Source organism: Elephas maximus, chromosome 3, assembly GCF_024166365.1.
Source record: "Elephas maximus indicus isolate mEleMax1 chromosome 3, mEleMax1 primary haplotype, whole genome shotgun sequence".
Classification (NCBI taxonomy): Eukaryota; Metazoa; Chordata; class Mammalia; order Proboscidea; family Elephantidae; genus Elephas; species Elephas maximus.
This window is the reverse complement of record NC_064821.1, coordinates 172,436,191-172,451,680: the sequence shown is the minus strand read 5'-3', so window position 1 is coordinate 172,451,680 and position 15,490 is coordinate 172,436,191. Positions and strand designations below refer to the sequence as shown.

General features: G+C 42.2%; 1 protein-coding gene and 1 pseudogene across 3 annotated transcripts in view; one reads left to right on the top strand and one right to left on the bottom strand.

Annotated features, from left to right (window-relative positions):
* The window catches only part of ELAPOR1 (endosome-lysosome associated apoptosis and autophagy regulator 1), a 99,540-nt gene that overhangs the window by 25,025 nt on the left and 59,025 nt on the right, over nucleotides 1-15,490 (top strand). The window lies entirely within an intron of this gene.
* On the bottom strand, nucleotides 14,199-14,785 carry LOC126073376 (non-histone chromosomal protein HMG-14-like; annotated as a pseudogene).

Here is a 15,490-nt window from a genome sequence, read left to right as displayed (position 1 = left end):
CATCCCTAATTCTTACATTCACCAGTTAATGTCTCCCATGTGGAGACACATTTGCATAAGATTTCAGGGGAATTTGTGATTGTGGCCAATGTGCTTGACTGCCTTTAATGCAGGCCATTGCTTGTACATTCTCATTTTAGTGAGATGATGAGTAATGGAGGGAATGAACACGAATGAGTATAAGCAGAATATGTTGGCACCACTGGGAGTGTGCAAATAGATTCCCAGGAGCTTCTCTGCAAGAGAAAAAAACCAAACCAAACCCATTGCTGTTGAGTCAATTCTGACTCATGGCGACCTCATGTGTTACAAAGTAGAACTGCTCCATAGGGCTTTCTTGGCTATAATCTTTGCAGAAACAGTTTGCCAGGCACTTCTTTTGCAACGCCTCTAGGTGGCTTTGAACTGCAAACCTTTAGATTAGTAGCTTAGCACAAACTGTTTGTGCCATCCAGGGACCTCTGCAAGAGAAGACATCAGTAAAAGACATCTTCTAACTTATTAGATATCCTAGAGCTCTAAGGTTTTTATAGTCATTGATATCATCCTATTCTTATTAAGATTTTAGTATTATACTTGGAGAAACTGAGGCCCAGGGAGATGAACAGGTTTATTCACTCTGGGGAGCATCATTCAGATATAAAATTGTGACCTCATAAAATGCTATTAGGATACGTCTTAGTTTCTTAGTGCTCCTGTAACAGAAATACCACAAGTTGTTGTTGCTAGGTGCCGTCAAATCGGTTCCCACTCATAGTGACCCATGTATAACAATAAAACACTGCCCAGTCCTGTGCCATCCTCACAATTGTTGCTATGTTTGTGCCCATTGTTGCAGCCACTGTGTCAACTCATCTCATTGAAGGTCTTCCTCTTTTTTTGCTGACCCTCTACTTTACCAAGCATGACATCCTTCCAAAGTACTCGAGATGAAGTCTCGCCGTCCTCGCTTCCAAGGAGCACTCTGGCTGTACTTCTTCCTACTTCTTCCAAGACAGACTTGTTTGTTCTTCTGGCAATCCATGGTATATTCAGTATTCTTCACCAACACCAGAATTTAAAGGCATCAATTCTTTGTCCTTCTTTATTCATTGTCCAGCTTTCACATGCATATGAGGCAATCAAAAATATCATGGCTTGGGTCAGGCACACCCTAGTCCTCAAAGTGACATGTTAGCTTTTTAAGACTTTAAAGAGGTCTTTTGGAGCAGATTTTTCCAATGCAATAAGTTATTTGATTTCTTGACTGCTGCTTCCATGGGAGTTGATTATGGATCCAAGTAAAATGAATCCTTTACTTCAGTATTTTCTCTGTTTATCGTGGTGTTGCTTATTGGTCCAATTGTGAGGATTTTTGTTTTCTTTTTGTTGAGCTGTAATCCATACTGAAGGCTATATCATCAGTAAGTGCTTCAAGTCTTCTTTGCTTTCAGCAAGCTAGGTTGTGTTATCGCATAATGCAGGCTATTAATGAGTCTTCCTCCAATTCTGATGCAGCCTTCTTCCACATATAGTCCAGCTTCTTGGATTATTTGCTCAGCATACAGACTGAATACCACAAGTAGGCGGCTGTAAAGAACTTAAATTTATTTTCTCACAATTCAGGAGGCTTGAAGCCAAAATTCAGAGTGTGGCTCTTTGGGGAGGTCCTCCCTTGTCTATTTCAGCTTCTAACCCCACTCTACCCCCCAAAAAAAACCCATCACCATGGAGTCAATTCTGACTCATAGCAACCCTATGGGACCGAGTAGAACTGCCCCATAGAGTTTCCAAGGAAGGGCTGGTGGATTTGAACTTCCATTTTGGTTAGCAGCCGAGCTTTTAACCACTGAGCCACCAGGGCTCCATTTCAGCTTCTAGTAGTCAGCAATCCTTGGAGTTCCTGAGCTTGTGGCTTCATCTGTCTCCATCCTCATGAGATATCTATTGTCTTTCTCCCCCGTGTCTATTTCTGTGTCTCATCTGCCTTTTTGATAACTTAGAAGTGATTAGGTGTAGGACACACTCTACACTGATATGGCCTTATTAACGTAACAAAGGAAATCCCATTCCGGAATAGGATTACATCCACATGTACAGGGTTTAGGATTCCGACTGTTTTTTTTGGGGGGGTGGGGGCTGAGGACACAATCCAGTCCATATCAGGGTGAATGTTAGTGGTCATAGGTCCCAAGGCATCCTCAGCCACCCCTACAATAGCGGGGTGAGTGCTTACTCTCAGGTGGGCCTGAACCTATCTGGTACTGAGTGAGATGTTCACTATATCTAAAGGCCACCCATGTCATTGGGATAAAAAGTGTTTTGTTTTTTCTTTAATATTTGTAATTGTTATGCAATTCTTCAATATTTTCAACCAAAACTCACCACCCCCTTTTAGATTTCACATGTTTCAGAATTTCCTCCCTAAGCGTTGCGATCAGGACCTGATGGGATCCAAGACAGGCCCTTGTACTGCTCTGCTAATTCACTCCCTTTTGCCCAAGACCAAGGATGTTATCCCTGTAGAACTTTATTTCTCAACCTATAAAATATGAGGATCATCAGTTTCTTAAAATCTTGGTAGACCTAGAATCTAGGCTTTGAACATTGAAGGAAGCCTCCCTTGAAGCTCATTCTGGGGTGCATTTAAGAAAGGAATTTAAGATTAAGCTCTGGTGATTACAATACTAATATAAGAAAGTCCAGAAGTTTTCCTGAGGCATTATTGTGAACTGTTATGACACAAAGAAGGTTATAAGACACTAGAAAGAAGGTTTAAAGAAATTGTGGACTTTTTGAACTGGAAATCTTCAAAAATCCCCCAGATACACATTAACCTCAATTGAGAGGAAAAAGCAAAAAACAAACCCACTGCCACCGAGTTGATTCCAACTCATAGTGACCCTATAGGACAGAGTAGAACTACCCCATAGTGTTTCCAAGGCTATAATCTTCACGGAAGCAGATTGCCACATCTTGCTTCCTTGGAGAGGCTGGTAGGTTCAAACCACTGACCTTTCGGTTAGCAGCCTAGTACTTTAACCACTGCACCACCAAAACCATTACTGTCCAGTCCATTCCAACTCATAGTGAGCCTATAGGACAGAGGAGAACTGCCCCATAGGGTTTCCAAAGAGTGGCTGGTGGATTCGAACTGCTGACCTTTCGGTTTGTAATCTAGCTCTTAACTATTGTGCCCTAGGGCTCTTTAATTGAAAGAGATGTGTGTAAACCCTGAAGGACCTTTAGAATCCAAGAATTTGATTCAGAGAAAGGAAATATCTTTGCCTCTGACACAAAAACTTCACATTTACCAGCTAAGCAACATAACTGGTCACCTGAAGGACCCATTATTATTGGCATTTATTTCATCCACTTTAAACCTTTGATGTTTTTTATCTCTCTTAGGAATAATAACAAATATTATACACGTTAAATTTAAGATGACTATCAGACAACCGCGGAGCCCTGGTGGTGCAGTGGTTAGGGGCTTGTCTGCTAACCAAAAGATCAGCAGTTCGAATCCACCACTATTCCTTGGAAACCCTATGGGGCAGTTCTACTCTGTCCTATAGGGTCGCTATGAGTCGGAATTGACTCAATGCGGTGGGTTATCAATCAAGAGCCTGGTGGTGCAGTGGATAAGTCCTTGGCTACTAACTGAAAAATCATTGGTTCAAACCCATGAGCTGCTCCACAGGAGAAAGATGTGACAGTCTGCTTCCATAGAGCTTACAGCCTTGGAAATCCTATGGGGCAGTTCTACTCTGTCCTATAGGGTCACTGTGAGTCAGAGCGGACTCAACAGCAGTGGGTTTGGTTTTTTTTTCATGGAAGTAGATTGCTAAGCCTTTCTTCCACAGTACTGCTGGGTGAGTTTGAACTGCCAACCTTTCGATTTACAGCTGAGCACAAACGATTTGCACCATACATACACACGTGGATACATCTTATTTTTGAAGTCAAAGTAATTTCCTTTTGTGTCAAATTGAAATAGCAGGAGATACGATGTTTAATGACTATCTGTTATGTATTATAGAAGCTGACACTACTCAGAGTGGGAGGAAAAAATGAGACGGCTTGTTTATCAATAGGCATAAAAATAAAGAAGTGGGAAGGTTTGTCCTGTTTCCTCCTGTGACTGCTAAAAAGCAGGAGGATCATCTCAGGTCTTCCTGACAATTAAGGAGAATGGCATCCTGCCTTCATTTCTTCTACTAAATTTCATCCCTGGACTCAGACCTTTTCTGCTTTGGGAGAGCGAGAGCTGTTAAAGTGGACACGCTTCCTGGTGATGTTGCTCCCGGCTTGCCCAGAGGAACCTTGTAAAATTGCTGTGTGCAGTGGTTGCCAGAGCCTCCAGTGCTGTCAGGTGCCTGGTCGTGGGTGGAGGAGGTGGGAGGGCATAGCGAACACTGTTACCAATTTTAGTTGCATCTAAAGGAGCATTTCATCTTCAACCTTGTAGCAGAAGCAATTTGAGAAAGTGAACTTAGGCAAAGGGCCCGCAAGTTGAGTGTTCTGCTATAGGTCTTTTTCTTTTCTCCATCTCCTCTTCTGCTCTCTTGCCTCCCCTTTCCACAAAGGACAATTATTTATTTCCCAAAGGAGCACATTACAGGCGTGCTCTAGCTTCAGAGATTTTTCAGGTTTTACTCTGCAAAGCCTCATAGCCTTCTCCAGGTGGAGCCCATGAAGAAAAAAACAGGGAAATCATTTAGTAGGCAGCTATAACAGAAAGACTGACAGACTGGCTGTGACATGAGAATGGAAAAGATTAGAAATATCGGAGGAAGACATTGCAGAGGGATTCACTGATGAGCTGATATAGTCACTGAGACTCTGAAGTATCGGTGGATATTATCTCCCAGTATCTGCAGAGACCATTATGGGAACAGCGATGATTGTTTCTTTGAAATAATAATTGGTGAAACCCCTGGTTTGGGTCTTGCACAGGCCCTCTTGACCTCACAGGGCTCGGGGCTTCTCTCCACTGGCATCTGGCTGCGCCCCTCTTCTGCCATCAACACCATCCAGAAGAAAAGAGGATTCCTTTAAAACCAGGCTGCTCAAAGGAGAATGAAGAAAACCAAAGACACAAGGAAAATATTAGTCCAAAGGACTAATGGGCCACATGAACCACAGCCTCCAACAGCCTAGGCCCAGGAGAACAAGACGGTGCTTGGCTATGACCACCAACCACTCTGACAGGGATCAAAATAGAAGATCCTGGACAGCTCAGCAGAAAAATGTAGAACAAAATTCAAATTCACAAAAAAGGATCAGACTTACTGGTCTGGCAGAGACTGGAGGAACCCCTGAGACTATGGCCCCCGGACACCCTGCTAACTCAGAACTGAAGCCAGTGCTGAAGTTCACCTTTCAGCCAAAGATTAGACAGGCCTATAAAACAAGCAATAACACAGATGAGGAACGTGCTTCCTAGATCAATCAAGTGTACGAGACCAAATGGGCAACACCTGCCCAAAAGCAAAGATGAGAAGGCAGGAAGGCACAGGAAAATTGGACGAACGGACGCGGGAAACCTGGGGTGAAAAGAGGGAGAATACTGACACATTGTCGGGATTTGCAACCAATGCCACGAAACAATTTGTATGTAAATTTTTGAATGAGAAATGAATTTGCTCTGTAAACTTTCATTTAAAGGACAAAAAAAAACAAACACAAAACCAGGCTACTCCCTGCAAAGGGTTCCTGAATCCTGGCCCTCTGTGTAACATAAACGCAAACATCTGTCCAGCGAACAGCAGCTTTTATGACAGCCCTGTAGCTTTACTGATAAGAAATGGATGACTATTCAGTCTGCTGCTGCACCTGCTGCTCTTTTCATTTCTTTCATGAAGGTGTAGATTAAGCTCTGCGGAGCTGAGTCGGTTCTCCCTTCATTACAACTTTGAAGCAGGGTTTCCAACTGGTTCGTTCCGGTTCATTCGCTACTGAGAATGTGCATTTCCGCCCGAGATATACTGAATCAAAATCTACAGTTTAACAGGATCCCCAGGTGATTGTTATGTATAATACATCTTGAGAGCCACTGCTCTACTAGTGGGAACTCTAATGTTATAGTAGTCAAGTGCTACGGCTGCTAACCATAAGGGTCATCAGTTCAAATCCACCAGGCGCCCCTTGGAAACCATATGGGGCAGCTCTACTCTGTGCTATAGGGTTGCTATGAGTTGGAATCAACTCGGCGGCAATGGGTTTGGTTTGGTTTTTTGGTTTGCTCTAGTAGTGGTTCTCAGAATTAGCCCCTAACCAGCCGCATTAGCATCGCCTGGGAACTGGTTAGAAATGCAAATTCTCTGCAGGGATTCTGTGACCATTAAGGTTGTGTGTCAACTTGGCTGGGCCATGATTCTCAGTGGTCTGGCAGTTATGGTGTAGTTTGGCAGTCGCAGGATGATGCAATCACTTCTGTGATGAGATTTGATATAATGTGATCACCTCCATGATAGATCTACTGAGACTAGCCAATCAGTTGAAAGAAAATTTCCTGGAGGTGTCGCCTGCATAAATATAGGTGAATTTTCTGGCAAGGCTTGTTGGCTTTTGCTGGCTCTGGATCCTGTAGCTGGCTCCTGTTCATCTGACTTCTGGTTCTTGGGACTTGAGCTAGCAACCTACCTGTGACCTTGCCTACCGACCGATCTTGGGATTTGTTGGTCTTTGCGCCCTGTGAGCTAGGGCATTTCTGTCTGACCTACTGATCTTGGGTTCGCCAACCTCTGTGGCTACGTGAGAAGCCTCCTGCCTGGCCTACGCACTGAGGACATTCCAGCCTCTATAACCGCGTGAGCCATTTCCTTTATATAAATCTCTCTATATAGATATTTATATGCTTTATTGGTTTTGCTTCTCTAGAGAATCCAGCCTAAGACAGGTTCAAACTGGTTCAAAGCCCTGCTTTGAAGCCGCTGTGGCAGCTTTCAAAGCATCTTGTCAATCTTATCCTTGAGAGGACTGTCAGTTCTCTTTCCTGGATGGAAAAGCCAAAGCTGAACTTGGGAGTTCTCAGTGGTGTTTTCATTAGGGCTTCCCCCGGGAGGTCTCATCATTTCTGGTAGAGGAAAGAAACTTGGAGAAAGAGTTTAGATTTAAGTAATTACCTCTGGGCGCTCTTTCTCTCCTACCTCACTCCCTTCTAAAAACAGTGGGGTAATGTAATTTTTCATCACTAAAAAAATGACAACAATAGTGGGAGGTGGAGACAGGGTTTCTGGAAATTTTGCAGCTGAAAAACCCAATGTCGTTGAGACAACCCTGTGAGTGTCAGAATAGAACAGTGCTCCATAGGGTTTTCAATGGCTGATTTTTTGGAAGTGGATCGCCAGGACGTTCTTCTGGGGTGCCTCTGGGCAGAATCAAACCTCCAACCACTTGGTTAGCAACCAAGCACTGTTAATCTTTTGCAACACCCAAGGACTCCTGCAACTGCACAGGAGAGCCCCCGCAAAAAACCCAGCCAAACAAAAAAGACCAAGCCCATCGCTAACTCCACACCCAGCTTTTTGACCCTCAGGCCCACTCTTTTTTTTTTAAATTGTGTTTTAGGTGAAAGTTCACAACACAAATTAGTTTCTCATTAAAAATTTTATGCACAAGTTGTTGTGTGGCATTGGTTGCAATCCCCGCAATGTGTCAGCACTCGCAGGCCCACTCTTGACTTCTCCCAGGCGGTTTTCTGAGCCAACACGGTTAAGTGCAGTAAATTCCCAACCTGCAGCGAGCAACAGCATCACCTGCAGGGCTTGTTAAAACCCAGATTGCTGGTGCCCGGCTACAGCCCATGGCTGCCCTGACAGGGAACACAGCAGAGAACCCCTGAGGGAGCAGGAGAACAGTGGGATGCAGACCCCAAATTCTCATAAAAAGACCAGACTTAATAGTCTGACTGAGACTAGAAGGACCCCAGAGGTCATGGTCCCCAGACCTTCTGTTAGTCCAAGACAGGAACCATTCCCAAAGCCAACTCTTCAGACAAGGATTGGACTGGACAATGGAATAGAAAATGATACTGGTGAAGAGTGAGCTTCTTGGATCAAGTAGACACATGAGACTATGTTGGCAGCTCCTGTCTGGAGGGGAGATGAGCGGGCAGAGGGGGTCAGAAGCTGGCCGAATGGACACGAATACAGAGAGTAAAGGGAAGGAGTATGCTGTCTCATTCGGGGGAGAGCAGTTAGGAGTATATGGCAATGTGTACATAAATTATTGTATGAGAGACTGATGTGATTTGTAAACTTTCACTTAAAAGCACAATAAAAATTAAAAAAAAAAAAAAGCAGATTGCTGGGCCCCACCCCAGAGGTGCTGATTTTAGTGGGCCGGTGAAGGAACCTAAGAATGTGCATTTCTAGTAAGTTCCCAGGTTCTGCCAGTCCTCAACCACCCTTTAAGAACCACTATTTTAAGCTTAATGGAAAGGACAAGAGCTTTGAAGAAAGGCAGATTTGGGTTTGAGTGCTATACCTACAGTTACTTTCCGGCTGTGTGACTTTGGGGCATGTGACTGAACCTCTCTGAACTGGTTTCTTCATTCTTAAGATGTGGTGAATAATATTTACCTCACAAAATTCATTGATTCTACAAATATTTTTTGTGTGACTATTGTCATACTAGGCTCTAAGTTAATCAATGGAGATATGAAAATGGATAAGCTTTTGCTGTCAAGAATCCATAGATGGTTGTGAAGATTTATGAGATAAAATTTGCAAAATTGGAGGACCAAGAGAGGTGCCGAAAAACATTAGTTTCCTTTCCCCCACAGGAATTAACATGATACTGCTTTTACATTTTTGTTGTTGTTGTTGTCCAAAAGGCCATTCTCAAATTTCACAGCCAGAGAACCAAGAGTTATGATTCTCTTCTCACTAGTTAGAAAATTTGAGGCATGGGCACTATGAGATGAGGTATAACAACAAAAAAAACCAAACTATTGTCGAGTCGACTGCAACTCATGACTACCCTGTGTGTGCAGGGTACAACTGCTCCAGAGGGTTTTCAAGGGTGTGACCTTTTGGAAGCAGATTATCAGGCTTGCCTTCCGAGGTGCCTCTGAGTGGGTTCAAACCACCAACCTTTTGGCTAGTAGTCAAGTGATTAACCATTTGCATGACCCAGGGACTCCTATGTGGTATGTTGTCATTAGTTGCCGTTGAGTTGATTCTGACTCCATGTGTGCAGAGTAGTACTGCTCCACAGAGTCTTCAAGGCTGTGACGTTTCAGAAGCAGATCCCAAGGCCTGCCTTCTGAGATACCTCTGGGTGGATTTGAACCAACCAACCTTTCAGCTAGTCGTTTAGCACTTAACAATTTTTGCCTCCCAGGGATTCCTACTATGAGGTATAACATCACATTGCTAACGTGATGCATTGAGGAAAGGTGAAGGGGGGCTTTTACTTTTTATCCCATCCATCTCTTTATTGTTTGAATTTTTTTATAAACATGTTTGTAATTTAAACATTTGAAGTGTAGGTATAATTACTGATAAATTCCCTGAAAAGAATGAACTCCTCTGCCTCTAAACCAAAAAAAAAAAAAAAAAAACCCACTGCCATCAAGTCGATTCTGACTCATAACGACCCTATAGGACAGAGTAGAACTGCCCCGTAGAGTTTCCAAGGAGCACCTGGCAGATTCAAACTGTCAACCTTTTGGTTAAGAGCCATAGCACTTAACCACTACGCCACCAGGGTTTCCATCTACCTCTAGATATTTTTAATCTCTTAGCTAACCAACAGCTCTAACCATCTGTCAGGTCTATCAGAGAAGTCCACACCAGGTTGGAGTTTGGACTAGAAGAACTCACTCCAATTCTAAAACAATATGAGATTCTCCAAAATGTCTGTGGCGTGTCTGTTGCAGGCAAAGCACAGACAGAGGGTGTCACACAGAGATATGAGTCAGAGAATTGGCCATCTAACTGGGACCAAGAGAACTGAGAAATAACTAACAAAGCAAGGCAGTGTATGATCATTGCGCAATGAGTGCTGTGGAGGAGGGCACACTCACCTTCCACTCAAAGGATTGGGACTATTTTGTGAAGGGCTGGGAAAGTGCACATCAGCTGGAACAGGTAGGATGTGAGGGGTGAAGAGGATTAGGTCGGTATTATGGATTGTATCGTGTCCACAAAAAATGCTTGTCATTTTGACTAGGCCATGATTCCCAGTACTGTATGGTTGTCCACCATTTTGTGATCTGATATGATTATCCTATGTGTTGTGAATCTTAACCTCTATGATGTTAATGAGACAGGATTAGAGGCAGTTATGTTAACAAGGCAAAACTCAATCTACAGGATTAGGTTGTATTTTGAGACAATCACTTTTGAGATATAAAAGAGAGAATTGAGCAGAGAGGACAGAGACCTCATATCACCAAGAAAAAGGCACCAGGAGTGGAGCACGTCCTTTGGACTGGGGGTCCCTGCACTGAGAGGCTCCTAGACCAAAGTTTTTGATGGCAAAAACTTTCCCCCAGAACCAACATAGAGAGAAAGCCTTCTGGAGCCAGAAACCTGAATTCAGACTTGTAGCCTCCCAGACTGTGAGAGAACAGATTTCTTTTTGTTAAAGCCATCCACTTGTGGTATTTCTGTTGTAGCAGCACTAGATAACTAAGACAGTGGGCATTCTGTGGAGTGAGGAGAGAGAGGGTACAAATGGTCTTTTCTGACATTTTTCCTTAATTGTAAATCCACACCACTCCGGCAGGGGTAATTGAAAAAAATAGGGCAGACAAAAGAAAGATTTTCATTCTTCTCTTTTTCACAAGGGTACAGAGTTTTCTGATTTCTTAGCTATTTCTAGAACAAAGGCCAAACTAGTTGTGGCCCAGAAAGTCTAGATTCCAGCTTTATGGCACAGTGACTGGACTCTGCTGGCTCAGAAACTTTGTCACTTGCTGGGAGTCTTTTCGGAAAGCACCTGCCCGAGTACATATCCACCTAACTCTGTCTTCAGACCTTGACCCCAGGCTGCAGCAGAGATGGTTGATCAGGTTAACAGAGGAGGCCTGGCCTTCTGGGAATGATTCCTGCTCACCCAATGTTCTGAAGTTAGATAGTGGTGATGGATGCACAACCTTGTGAATATACTAAAAACCACTGAATTGTACACTTTAAAAGAGTGAATTTTACAGTATGTGAGTTACATTTCAATTTTTTAAATAAGTGAAGTTCCACATGCTATCGGTATGAACTTAATCTTATGGGTATTTGGGATCTAATATCTTTGAGAGAGGAGGTAAGCTAAATAAAGCAATGTTTTAAGAATTGATTGTGGGTTGAAGACTCTGAAACCTAAACTTTGATTTAGTGCTCTCATTTCTGAACACTTTTTTGGGGGGAATAGAATTCTAGGGCTGACCTTTTCTCTCAGTGCTTTGAAGATATTTTCCATTGTCTTCTGGTTGCTATTGTATTGTGGAAAAGCTTACTGTCAGTCTAATTTAGTATTTTTATAGGTAATTTGTTTTCTCTCTGGCTTCTTTGTTTCCAACTTCTGGAAACAAACACCTAAAAATGTGTGTGTGTGTGTGTGTGTGTGAGATCATTGAAATTTACACCTCAGTGGTTACATTAACTTGCAGATTTGACAGAGATGAAGAAGGGATTAATGAAACAGAAAAAATCTGAAGAAATTTCTTGGAATGCAACACAGAGAGACAGAGATAGAAAATATGAAGGAGAAGTTAAGAGACCCAGGAAAATAGAATGAGATGGGTTAATTTACATCTAATATTTCCAGAGAGAGGGAATAGCAAAAGCTGGAAAAAGGCAATATTCAAAGAGAAAATGTCTAAGAAATTTTCAGAATTGAGGACAAACATGAATCATTAGATTCAAAAATTAAGAATCTCAGGCAGCCAGGAAGAATAGGGAAAAAAAAATCCACGCTTAGATACATTGCTGTGTGGAAGCTGTGTGGCCCTCTATGACCTAGCCTTGGAAGTCACAGTGTCACTTCCACCATATCCATTGGTATAAGCAGTCACATTTCTGCCCAGATTCAATATGGGGGGCAGATATAGACTTCCCACCTGAAAGGAAAGAATGTGAAAGAATTTGCAGCCACATTAAGTGAGGCATTAATTATTAACACAAATACAAAAAGCCCTGTAATCCTTGGCTGTTCTTGAGGAAAGGTGGTCAACAAAGTGAACTCAAATATGTATGAACTACTTTTTTTGGATTAACATCAAAATTAAAACAAAATTTAAAGAGTATCCTGTAAGAACTTGAGGGTTCTTGAGAACACATATAGGAACTCTCAGGGGTCCAGGGACCCAATTTTAGAAACAGGGTTCTAGAGGATCATGGTGTGGCAGCCATTTATACATACTTGCTCCAGTGGAGTTATAGAAGCCCTGTCTGTTGACATGGTTCTACAGGCTAGAAGTCCATCCGCATATTCAATCTTCCATCATAAACAGTTAACATATCCAGCCATAATCATTTAACACATGTCCTTGAGGAGTTTTACATAGGCCAGGACCTAGTTGTCTTGGTTCTGATACGTATGATTAAAAGGTCAGGTTAAAAAAAAAATTAATGGAACATTTTGATCTCATTAAAAATCAAAAGAAGCACTTCTTCGAAATATAATCTCATCAAGCCTTGCCTTATGGGCAGATGTGTGTACCTATCACCTATCAGAAACGGATTGAAAGGACATTTTGTTTCCTGGCAACAAAGCCATTTTAATCCTAAGGATATTTACAACCAATAATGAAAAAACCCTCTGTACCTGATGGGCTTGCCACAGTTATTGAGTGTCATAAATATCAATGACCAGCCTTCCTCTTGGAGAGATTAGCACTGGAGGAGAAAAAGTGGAAAAAAGGACAGGTGTTGTTCCATATATATGAGAATACTGGGATCAAAGAAGAGGGTGAGTCAGGACAGGCAGTAAACATCAAGGGGGAAATTGAGGATGATCTAACACTGTAGTTGTTGCTACAAGGCCGGAAATGTTACCCATTGAAACCCATTGCCATCGGGTCAATTCCGACTCCTAGCCACCCTATAAGGCAGCATAGAACTGCCCCACAGAGTTTCCAAGGAGCACTTGGTAGATTCAAACTGCTGACCTGCCGACCTTTAGGTTAGCAGCCGTAGCTCTTAACAGTCACCAGGGATCCTTTATTTTAGCCCTGTTTCCAGAAAGTGGAGGGAATGCCTGGGTGTCCTTTCCCTCACCAATCTCCTAGACCCTTTTTTAGCACTTAATAGTTTACAAAGAACTTTCCTGAACATAATTCCTAATCATCCTGAGAGGTTGGTATTACTTGATTTTGGGGGAACATCTATTTAACATCTTGGCAGGGCGTAATCATCCCTGTTCTATAGACAAGAGAACCAAGGCACACACAGTTTTTTTTTTTCTTTCATAATTGCTATTTTATTGGTTGTTTTGAGGATCAGCACAGAGACATCATGAACAACGTGTACACAATTCTTAATGTACGTCCCAAAAATCTAAAAAGCCATATGTAGTTAGAACTCTTTTCTAAATTCCAGCTTTAAACCTGGAGGCAAATTTTCCTTAAGAGGATATCAAACACCAATTATCTTCAGTTGTTGATAAGCTGTTACATCATAAAAAAAACATAGGTTCCACTAATTCACAATTTAATTTCACACACTCTACACACTCAAACGTTCAACCTTTCACAGCACGTAACAAAGCTATTCGGAAAACTGGACCACCATGAGCAAAGATGTTACAGAAAGTACAGTGCTGACAGTGAGAGCCATAAGGAGGGAGCCATTTTCTTTAAGAAATAATTCTACTAAAAAACAACACAGAAATAGACATAATTTTAAAAGTTCATGACATATAAATGTATGACCACGACCCCAAATTGCCATTAAGTATGCTTTGTATTATAGGGTATAAAAACTGCCCCCCGATCTATGGGATGTCATGTTGACACCCAAGATAATTAGAGCCTCCCGCAACTCAACATCCCACTATTTTCTGGTTGTATCAAAAAATAAACAACCAGCAAATGACTTCACCTCTTAAAAAAAAAAGCATTTATACTTAAAAAAAAGGGGGATAAGTGGGATTTCCTTCTTCTTAAAAATGTTTCTACAGCTACTAAAAAACCTGCATTTATAAAATAGCTGGTAAAAATATTCCTCTGGATTATACAAGAAGAGAGATGCAGGGACCACAGTAAAAAACAAACATTAATCAGACTTGGCTTCTTTTTCTCCTGCTTCATCAGAGGCTGGGCTGTCCTGGGTTTTAGTTTCTCCATTTTCTGCAGGTAAATCTTTCGTTTCTTGGTTAGCCACTTCAGCGTGTTTTCCTTTTGCTCCCATTTTCTATTCTGTTTGCACTTTTTTGTCTGAAGATTTATCCTTTCCTGCTGCTTTTTTTTTTTTTTTGGCTTCGTTTCCACTTTTGCAGGAGCAGGTTTAGCTGACAACCTTGCAGATCTGCTCTTGGCCTCCTCTTCACAGCCCCTTCAGCGGAGCTGACCTTCCTCTTGGGCTTCTTAGTGGTGGGGAGAGCGCATGCCTGGGGGCCACAGCACACCCAGAGGCTTCACGAAGCTAGGCTGCTTGGCCACTGCCACTCTACCCACCACCTTAGCTGCTGGGACCGGAGCTGGGGGCCATGGGAAAACCTGCACATAGAGATTTAATAACTGGTCTGTGATCATGTAGCTCAAGGGTGGCAGGATAAGATTTGAGTCTAGATCTTCAGCTGCAATCCAGAGCACCTTGCACAGCTCCAGAGCTGCTCTATAGTCATGTCCTTTTCCTACCATTCCTTCATTGAACAAATATTTATCGACACCGACTTTTGGCAATTCAATGTATTTGCAATGAAGAAGTCATTGGTCTTGCAAAATTCTATCATTCGATCTCCAGCATTGTTTCTATCATCAAGGACATATTTTCCAACTACTGATCCTTCTTCTTTGTTTCCAACTTTTGCATTCCAATCGCCAGTAGTTATCAATGCATCTTGATTGCATGTTCCATCAATTTCAGACTGTAGCAGCTGATAAAAATCTTGTATTTCTTCATCTTTGGCCCTCGTGGCTGGTGCATAAATTGGAATAATAGTCATATTAACTGGTCTTCCTTGTAGGCGTATGGATATTATCCTATCACTGACAGTGTTGTACTTCAGGATAGATCTTGAAACGTTCTTTTTGACAATGAATGCAACACCATTCCTCTTCGAGTTGTCATTCCCAACATAGTAGACTATATGATTGTCTGATTCAAAATGGCCAATACCAGTCCATTTCAGCTCACTAATGCCTAGGCTATAGATGTTTATGTGTTCCATTTCGTTTTTGATGTTTCCAATTTTCCTAGATTCATACTTCGTACATTCCAGGTTCCGATTATTAATGGATATTTCCAGCTGTTTCTTCTCATTTTGAGTCCGTGCCACATCAGCAAAAGAAGGTCCCGAAAGCTTTACTCCATCCACGTCATTAAGGTGCAAAGGACCTCTTCAA